The sequence below is a fragment of the Vidua chalybeata genome, chromosome 1 (assembly GCF_026979565.1).
Source record: "Vidua chalybeata isolate OUT-0048 chromosome 1, bVidCha1 merged haplotype, whole genome shotgun sequence".
Classification (NCBI taxonomy): Eukaryota; Metazoa; Chordata; class Aves; order Passeriformes; family Viduidae; genus Vidua; species Vidua chalybeata.
In genome coordinates this window covers 92,751,407-92,761,750 of record NC_071530.1, presented here as the reverse complement: position 1 = coordinate 92,761,750, position 10,344 = coordinate 92,751,407, and the positions used below count along the sequence as shown (strand labels likewise).

General features: G+C 42.1%; 1 long non-coding RNA gene across 2 annotated transcripts; it reads right to left on the bottom strand.

Annotated features, from left to right (window-relative positions):
• Nucleotides 1–241: 241 nt before the first annotated feature.
• Nucleotides 242–10,007, bottom strand: LOC128798979 (uncharacterized). 2 transcript variants are annotated; one of them, XR_008434618.1, is made up of 4 exons: nt 9,706–10,007; nt 7,364–8,831; nt 5,909–6,032; nt 242–537 (listed from the first exon to the last, which is right to left on the bottom strand). It is a non-coding gene; the product is annotated as an uncharacterized LOC128798979 (long non-coding RNA). The 2 variants fall into 2 exon arrangements; XR_008434617.1 differs by having other exon boundaries at nt 7,364–10,007.
• Nucleotides 10,008–10,344: the final 337 nt, after the last annotated feature.

Genomic DNA, 10,344 nt, shown 5'->3' with positions numbered 1-10,344 from the left:
TAAAGTACCACAAAATCACCAAGAGAATGCTCACAGGTTTAAATTTGCTCTTCCTTCTACCACTGCACATTTTTCTGAGTCTTCCAACTGAAAAATCAAAAATCAGTTGTCTGACAAAAATGGACATGTAAAGGCCTCAGCAAAGACCCACCTACAGGAGATAAGTGTGACATTATGTTTAAAGAAAAAATAAATTCAGTCCAGTAACTCGAAGAAAGAAATTACTCAAACCAGTACACAAATACCAGATATTTTTTATTATTATTTTAAGAGTTAAAAACCACTTAGCATTGTCTATTAACTGTGAAAAGTACTTGCATGAAGCATCTTTGTTGCTTGTATATGGACTAATTTCCTTGTTATCTAATTATTGTGCTTTTTTTGAAGATGGGAGTCACGACACCAATTCTCAGAACTTGGTTGTAGGCAGAAGTTTTAACTCCAGACTCTCTCTTACTGCCTTCGTTCTGATTCAGGAGACACTTTCCATGGGGCCAACTTCTTGGTATTTTCTAAGAGGTGCTGAGCAGGTAGGCACTAGAAAACACATATTTCAGCATTATCTCACTTGCTTCATAACAGTGTTCTTAAAAAAAAGAAGAAAAAGAAGACATTGGTAAGAGTAAAGTTACTTCCAGTGTGAGTGATTAAATCCTGCAGTAAATAAACAGTAACTTTATAAGTTTTATTTTCTCTTTTTATTATTAGCCTGGTGGTCCAGCAAATGCATCTGACAAACTATACAGACATGTATCCACAAGACTGTCTTTGTTGCTAGGTCCCCCCTGAGTCCATGAAGTTAACATACCCAGAAGATCAGCAAAAAAAACCTTTTTCATTCCTGTCTTGCATTTTAAAGGCTTAGGGATGAAAATGGGTACACTGACAATAAGATGCGCCTGAGACTAATGCGGCTTTGGACCATCCCACTGATCATCTTCCACAGCCTACAGAAAGCTTACAAACATTTTGATATAATCACCCATCAAACCAAGATGTGGCAGGTAACAAACCAGGCCATGGTCTTCTGTATGATTTTAAATTGAATTTGATTCATTTTCATTTCCTTATATTCAGAAACAAAGCATTCCTTTTCTCAACTGTTGCAGGCACACACCACATCCTGTGCACAAGATGCTTCCTCCACTACAGGTCACACTGGGGAGCATCACAGCACCTTCTCCTGATGTCAGGGCTGAGTTCCCCACAACAGGCTGCAATTTCACCAACTCTGCCACCCCTGACAGTGGCCAACACTGGCTACTTTGAGGAAAGCACAGTACCATTCCTGGCCAGAGCCAGTTCAAGGTCTTTCTGAACCAGAAGTGACAACACCACATTTGTTTGTGGGTTTTTTTTTTTTTTTTTCCTTTAGAAGTACCTCCTCTTACTCATTTTTAAGCTTTCATCCTGAAGACTTAAATTTAATTTGTGGTTTATTAGAGAGAAAGAAATTATTTTATATATGTCCTCCGTCCACTATTTATCTCTCTGTAAAGAGCTATCAACTCCTCTCCCCTGAAATCTATTATTTAAGGGGAAAAATGTTTCTGTCCTTATATGAAAACTATTCCAATGATTCTTGTTTCTTTGCTGAGGTTGGATTTTTTTTTAAATTCTACTCTACCTCCCTTTTGATAAGGTGGCTGAAAATGCATGCAGTGTTGAAGATCTCCACTGATTCATATACCAATTTGATGGAATTTTCTCTTTTTTTCTACTTTTTTTTTTTAATTTTGCTTTTTCTACCTTTTCCTAAAATGGTTCTGCTTGCCTTTTTGACCCCTATTGAGTATCGAGCTAACATTTTCACGTAACTATTCACAGTGAGTCCAGGATAATTCCTGAGTGTTAACAGACAAAATAGAGCACATCACTGAGTACATATCATTAGTGCACATGCACTATTTTAAATGTATCTGTTCTGATTTTCCTCTGCCATTCTCTCACTCAGCTGTACAAGAACTGCAAGATTTTCTGCACTAAAGCTGCTTTACAGCCAGCTTTAGGTTTGATGCCTCTGTAAGCTTCGTCATTCCCCTCGGTCTCCTCTTAAAAGAAGTTTAAAAGACTTCTTTTAAACATAAAAATACAGACGACTGCATTGTGCCAGGTCAGTGATCCCCTAAGCATTCTGTGCAATACTGGCTACAACCAAAGATGCTTAGGCAATAGCATTAGAACACAACCCTGGAACACCTACCACTCCTGACTTTGCATGCTATGTTTATAGTTCTGGCTTGGTTTTCTGCACTGCTGTCTCCCTGGACCCAGAGAAACTTGTAGTGTTTGTCATGTAATCGGGTGTAGAATGTCAGAGCTTAGCCACACACTGTGCAAAGAACCACCTCCTCTTGTTCTGAACTTGACACCCACCAGCTTCCTTTGGCAATGCAGACACTTGGGCTCTAGTCACCCTCTAATGACACCCATTATCTGGTGGACTTCTGTTTTTGAAGACTAAGCCATTTTTTAGCTATTTCTGAACTGATTCAGAGTTCCTTTAGGCTCAGGCTCAAAACTGAGCTTTCGAGCAAAAGGAGAACAACAGTCAAATGGGCTATCAACATTGTCCAATGCTTTTATGGAATAAATTGTAGCAAGTATTTTCTTGTTGATATTTGATCTACAATTTAAATGCAAGCTGCAACAGATCAGTGAGGTTTTTGTCCCAAGAGCAGCTGCAACACTCCTGCAAACAGTTAATAAATTAGACTCTTGTGTTTCAACAATATAACATATCTGTAAATTTTAAGTATATTAAGAATAGATGTGCAGAGGAAAGAGGGAAGCAGAAAAAAAAAAGCCAAAATTTTTAGAAACATTCTTCTGAGTTGTCTTTCTGCTTGACTTTCTATTGTCTCCTCTTTGATTGGGATTTTTCCTCACCCAAAAAAACCAAGCCTAAGTAACACTTTTACTGCTGGCCAGCTAAGTGAAAGTTGTGAGGGCAGGAGTTATGAGGTAGACTAACAAAACTGCACAGGAGAGCAGACAAAATTTACCCTATTCTTACCCTATACTTTCATATACATTGTTATTTGGGCTTTTAAAAAAGAAACAGAAATCATCCTTGTCTATGCTCTAGGGATTTTTTTTCCCCTGGTCATTGTGGAAAGTCGAGGTTGAAGCAAGTGAATTTTCGCTTAATTCCGAGGACAGGGAGGTTTATAGTTGCTCTGATGTGTTCCAGGAATCAATCCCTCAGTTGTGGGCTAGCTGCAGAAGCAATTTGTCTCTCCCATTCATTCTCCATTTCACCAACAATGCCATTGTTCCAGAGGAATGCAGCTGTCATAAGCGGCCGTGACTGCAGAAGGTGCTCCCTCGGGCAGCCTGGGCTGCTGCCACCAAGCATTGTAAAGTGTAATACCAAAACTAAAACCTTGAACTTGTCTTGGTGCTCAGCGGGGTTGCAGTGCAATGAGCAGAACTTCAGGGCAATATGCTTTCAGCAGCCTGTAATAGGGAGGAGATGAACGGCTCCATTTTGCGTCAGCTTTGCAAATCTATACCATATGACTGGCTACTAAAAGTCGGTGGCCAACCCGAGCACAAGGATTTGTAGCTTCTAAAGTTATAGTGAAATTATGGGGGGAGGGAGTGATTCAGTACTTATACAAGCGAGAGGCACAATCTGAATGCAGGAAACTGCTTAAATATAAATAATCCATACTGTGTGGAAAATCACGCTGCCAAAGGCCTGTGTCCACAAAGGAGACAGAGAAGCCCTGCAGAAACCAACTTTATTCAAATAATGAGCGAGTCCACTAGGCCATACCCCTGTGGAGTCTCTTGAGTTGTTGGAGGACACAGCCTCCTTTTATCTTAAACTCCTGTTGCCTGTTGCCCTCCTCCTCTCCCCATTGGCTGAGGTACTGGGAAGGTACAGCCTTCCCAATCCTATTACTACATATCTCCCCAACCCTATTACTACATATCTCCCCTACAACATCTAGCCCCACACCCATTCTTTCAGTCCTTGTTCTCAAGTCATTTGTAAAGACATACACACCCATTCCTCCTATGAGTACAATTATGCATCCATTAATCTACTGAATCCCACACGCTGTTCAGCCAAGAACTTACTTTAGCTTAGCATTTAACTCCTTTCTTCAGTTTTAAAAAACAAATAGGAGAGTTTTCAAAAAGAAAACATTTTCTGTTCACGTGACAGTGTATGTCGAAGCTCAAATCTTGTCACCTATACAATTATTATACCAGGATGCACAAACTGATTTTACGAGGGCAATTCAGGCATCATTCCGAAGTAGTGGTTAACTATCAGGTTTTGTCTACATTATAAAATTTTGCAAAAAACAAGCTCTAAATCAACCAAAATCTTTATTGGAGTTGCAGAACTTCAGTGCGACATTTCCCATATTTTTCTTTAGGGTCTCCCAATGCACTTATTACAGTCCTTACAACCTTTAAAAGATCTTGCCCAGTATTACCAAGACTTATTTCCTTCTATTCTTCCTGTTTGATCACTCCTACCAAGTTCTAGCAATGATTTCCAAACAATTTCTCTTGTACATCCACCCTTCCCCTACCCAACCATGTCCACCAATAATCAGCCCAATGTCCAAATGATCACAGCCAAGACCAATCACTTATATCCTCAATCACCCATTTTCTAGCTTTTCCCTCACCATTGACTGAGGTAATTCAAATGAAATTAGAACAACCTGCAAATGACTGCACTGGTTACCTTCCATTATTTTTGTAGAACTCCTTCCACAGCTAAGTGGAAGCAGTTAATTAAGAGCATCACACACTTTTTAAGCATCAAACTGATTCCAAGCAAGCAATAAACCAACCCAAGCATATTTCTGTAAATAAATTACTTAGAATACATACAATATCAAATCACTTTGACACACAGATTTAAAAGGGCCAGCATGATAGTAACCAGTGCCCTTCACACAAAGAAAGACCACACTGCCTCTCCTCACATAGAGGGGATTAGTCCTTCTCTAAATCATCTTGGAGGAATGGGAGATGGAAAGCAGTCACCAGTCTTCTGTGACTACTTGCTGCTCTTTGGCTCTAAAAGCCTTAAGAATATCACATCTCAGGCTTGAGTCTTCCTCCCAGCACAAAAGTCTTGGCTTTGCCATGGAAGAGTAAGCTAGATGCAGACCAAATAAGTGGGGAAGAGCTACTCCCTCATAGAAAAGGCCATGATACATAAAGGCATGTGCAGATCCCATCATACATAAGTATGTATGATGTCTCCCCCACATGCCAGATCCCAGAGCAGAACTCCTTACTAGTTTCAATTCATGACTGAAGTCAGTTCTGAACAACAAAGTCAGTAGAAGAGTGCATAATGAAAGACAAATGTCAAAAAATGTTTAGGAAAATGTTGAATGTAGAAAAGAAAAAGCCACACATGCTTTAGACATTAGCAGGTTTCATTAGCACTTCTCCCACAAGGAGACCAGCTTGGAAAAAAAAAAAAGGTAAATAAGAGTTATTAAAACCCTAGAAAGTTAACATGAAATCACTTCTTAATTTTACTACATAAATGAAAAAAATCAGTCAATTAGGGATATGTGCAGCAGGAAAGTCCAGAACTGGTTTACTGTGGAAGCAAGGAGACCCAAAACAGAGACTGGAAACTCTAGAGGTAGAAGGCAGAAGACAGATTAGAGTGAAAAGAAGAACAGAAAGCATAGAAACCGAGAAGGGCATTTTAACATGTGACCACAGACATAAGCTGAAAGCTGACATTAACAAACCACATTATCTTGTGCTTCTCTGCTTACGACTTCCCACTCTATCCCATTTTTGCTTCTCATTAAATGCAAAACAAGGGAAGAAAGAAAACAATGCCACTTAAATCTTTTTTAGAACATGGAACCCTTGCATACAGTATTGTTACAATCATATTCAAGAAACATACCAAGCCACAGTTGCTTGTAATTCAGATACCAAACTGGATTTTAATACAATCATGCATGCTGTTATATTCCATCCAAACATGTTCTTCTAAATTAATTTTCTTCACTTCAACAAATGAAACATTTCTGGAAAAAAATCAACAGGAATTTGCTCAAAATAAAACTTTGCAAATCTGCTCCTAGACATACATCACAGAAGGAATAGAATTTCTTTTTTGTATTTAGAAAATGTATCTGACACATTGAATTCTGTAAAACAGACTGGAGTGGCTTCACTGACAAGTATTGCAGTCTACCTGAAGTTAGAGATCAAACCTTTAGAAAGAATAGATATTAAAAAAAAAAAAAAAAACCAAACACCAAAAAGACCAAACCAAACTAGAACAAAAAACCCAACCAATAATTTCATTTGAAGTACTCAAAGAATGTACAATATTGTCACATTAATATCTGATTTTCTTATTTTAATATCTGACCAGTTGTTGCAATATATTTTTACTGTTTACCATTTGCAATGACAGAAACACTTCTCATTAGCCTGATCACAGACAGCATCACCGTAGGGGATTGTTTACTCTCAACACTGAGCATTAAGAAGCATCCCAGCCAGAGGAGATAGCTATAAAGGAGACGAGCTTTTTGCTTTATTACCCTACAGAGTATGACTTTGTGTCAAACTCATCTTTCTTTGCTTTTCCTTAAGCTCTATCTTTGTCCTGGTTAAATTTCTATTCAAATGAGTCACTACACTGGTAGAATTCTTGTCCGTGCACATGAACTGAGAGAGTTGTTGGTTTTTTTTGTTTTGCGCTGAGCCCCACCAAGATCACCTCTGACTTCCCACTTTTTTCTTTCTCCTTAATTCAAGGCCTTGGGTACCACCATCAAGAAGTGACATGATGTTAAAGCTAGCTTTTCTCGACCCACTCTCAACTGTCTCAACTCTAGACTTTCCTCAGGAAGAGAGTTTACTGCACACCTAAGTGCTTTTGCTATCAAAAACCCTTACATCACCCATCAGTAAAACACTTGAACCTCAAACAAAAAGATCAAGTTGAGTTTAATGGAAGAGTGTTTTTAGTCAAATACATCTAAAGATCATATTTCTCCCACCAGTGGTACATTGTACGACAGCTCTCAGCAAAGTTCTCTTTGAAATTTTACAGGAAATAGATCCTAAACCAACATTTCCTGCAAAGACAGTGCTGTGACTCGACTCCACCATGTTCAGAAAGGTTGGTTGAGAGCTTGTTCATAAGTAGATCATTTCATCTTTTTCCCTTGCCTCTAAACAGCTGTCAGTGGCTTGGAATTCATAACTTGGGGATGACTAGGTAATGGCAATGACACCATCTATTCCACTGATGATGTCACAGGTAATCTCTCCTGTTGCAATGCTGGAATATGCCAAAAGAAATCTGCCACAGATAACTGAGCTGTTCCTAGTTTCAGCTCACCTGTGCAGTCATCTCGGTGTAGGAAAATTCTCCTCCTTACAGAGAAAGTAACTGCAGAACCACTGAGTTTCTCTCCATGAATGCATTTACTGAAGTAAACCATTTGCTTGAGAACTGAAGTTGGTATTAGCATCAAAGATGATGGTAGAAGGCTGACGTAGTCTCTGCATGATGTTCCAACAGACTATGTACCTCAGAGGAGGACATACATCCAAAACACTGCGAGATTTAAAAATGTTCACACTTGTCCAAGAAATTACTGTCAAATATGCCCTAAAAAGCTGACTAGCAATTAGAAATTACAAGTATCACTATTCAACACACTACTAGTTGTAAAATTTTTACTTTATCTGCAGACAGAAATGAATTTGTCTACTCTACCAGGGTCAGAAAACACATACAAAACTCCCCAAATGCACAAAACTTGGTGGAAGCCCTAAATCACCAAAGTGGCTAATTCTGCAAGTGAGAGAAGTTGCTTGCTGAACTCCACTGATATAAAAGCACAAGACAAGAAAAATGTAACATCAAGTACTTTTAATTAAAGCAAACCAATCAAGTTTTAGATGTTAATCTACAAAATGAAGCACAAAGAAGGCCAACAAACCACACACTAGAAAGCCATTAAAATGGTTGGATTTCCTGAAACTCCAAGCACTAGAAGAGTTCTATTAAGTAAATATGCTATTTAAATTTTGTTACTGCTTTGCAATGTCACTCTGGAAGAAACGCACACCTTCGTGCTAACAGTAAGGGGTATGAGAGACAACTGTGATGTTCCTGTACTCAGAAACCTTACAATCAAAACCATGTAATGATTTATTTTAACACCATTTAGCAATAATCTAAGCATTAGAATTGAATTTCTTTTTACAGAACTGTTTTCCATTAGATTCTTCAGACAGGCCTATCTTTGAACCTAACCCTATACACTTAGGATGCAAGTGAGACGGCCAGACAGGAAAGCCAAACGCGCTGTCCATGCCTACACTCTCACCCAAAGAGGTTACCTGGCATAAAGCCCTGCTGTGAACAGACCCGGAGTGTTACCAACCAGGCTGACCTGAGGATTTGTGTACCCACTCTGAACCCCAGGTACCCCATGTACTCATGGGAAAGTTGTCCCATGCCTAAAGTGACAGGCAGGCATCTCCTTTTGAGTGTCACTGCAATAGGTGTTATTGCCATGCAGCGCTGCCATCACAGACAGCCACAGACAGCCAAGTCCAAACCTCTGTCAGCAAGAGGGATTGCAGGAATCCTCCTTAGGGCGCCTCAGGCAGTATTAGTACAGTTCATCCAGCTGCTTGCTTATCCAACATCAACTCAAGAGCTGTGGGGGCGGTAACTCTGGCAGAGGAACGGCAGCAAATCGCTGGGGGAGAGTTGCATCTTCAGCCAGCACAGCTGCTTGCAAAATGAGTTATCTTGCTACATACACTCCTAGCCCCAGGGGGCCCAGTGCCTGCTGACACAAAAAGACCAGCCATCACAGCCACTTCTACACAGCAGACCACCAGCTAAAGAACTTGCCTAGGCTATAAGAACATTCACTTCTCTCCAGGACCTAAAAGGATCCAAAAAATAGAATATTTCTATTTTCTTGGGAGATGGCTGCAGCTAAGTCTATTGAGGAGACACCCACTGTATAGCTGGGAATACATTGCCTATGTTTGTAATAACCAGCCGAAATACACACAGATTACTGTAACCCTGCCTGGGGTCTCAGACTAGAGAGAGAACAGCAGCACTGAAGTTAGAGCTTCTGCTATGTACTCCCATCTCGGCTGCACATGGACTCAGGCCACCTGCAGAGTGACTCCTGAATTACTGACAGCCAACACTTGGGCACATAATGATTTGTATGTCTGCAAAGACATGCTAAGAATATTGAGGCTGTTCAGCCTGGAGGTGAGAAGAACATTGCGTGGAGATCTCATTGCAACTTTCCAGTAAGTGTAGTGGGCCTACATGGAAACCAGAGGAATTTTTATCAGGAGCTGTAGTGATAGGACAAGGAGTAATGGGTTCAAACTGAAAAAAGGGGAACTATGAGTTAAACATGTGAAACAAAATCTTTACTGCGAGGTTGTGAGAAAGTGAAACACACTGCCCAGGGCAGACATGGATGCCGCAGGCCAGGCTGGATGTGGCATTGAGTGGCCCGGTCTGGTGGGAGATGCGCCTGCCCATGGCAGGGGGGGTTGGAGCTGGTTGACCTTTAAGGTCCTTTCCAAGCCCTTTAACATTTCGTGATGCAGAACTCCGAACAGGCTGAGAACTGCCACCGCTCAGGGCCCGTCACGCCGCCGGGCGAAAGGCGGAGGCAGAGACAGCAGTACCTGCTGCCCGAGCGCAGTACGGCCCTCACAGAGGAGTGAGCTGCCTGCCCGGGCTGGGCCTGCCCGCACGCAGCCCACAGCCCCTCAGGGGAGCTGGGCCGCCGGGGCCGCTGGCTCCCGCGGGAAGCGGCACCGGGAGCAGCAGCGGCAGCGCCCGCCCGCCACTGGCACCGGCCGCCGGAAGGTTATTTATAGCTTGGCCCGGATACGCGCTGGCGTCACGGAGCGCACCGCCCCCGTGCGTCAGCGTACGGCGCACGTAATGGGAACGTGACACACGCACGGCGCGCAGGAGCTATTTATAGTCGGGAGAAGGCGGAGAGGGGAAAGGGGAAAAAAATAAAAAAAAAAAAAAATAAAAAAAGGAAAGAAAGGAAAGGGCCGTTTGTTCGCCGTCCGCACGCGCTGGTGGGGGGAGGGCGGGCGTGGGCGCCGTCAGGTGACAGGGCCAGGAGCGGGGGGAACCGCGCGTGGCGGGGGCGGGGAGGCGGCGGTCGCGAGCTGGCGGGGGGATTCCCCCTCCTCGCTCTCCCCCCCACCCATGGGGAAACCCCCCCCCCCCCCATGGAAAATAAAAAAGTGTAAAAGTGGCGGTGCTCGGGTTTCCGGGAAGCGGAGCTGCGCCCGCCCGGATCTGGC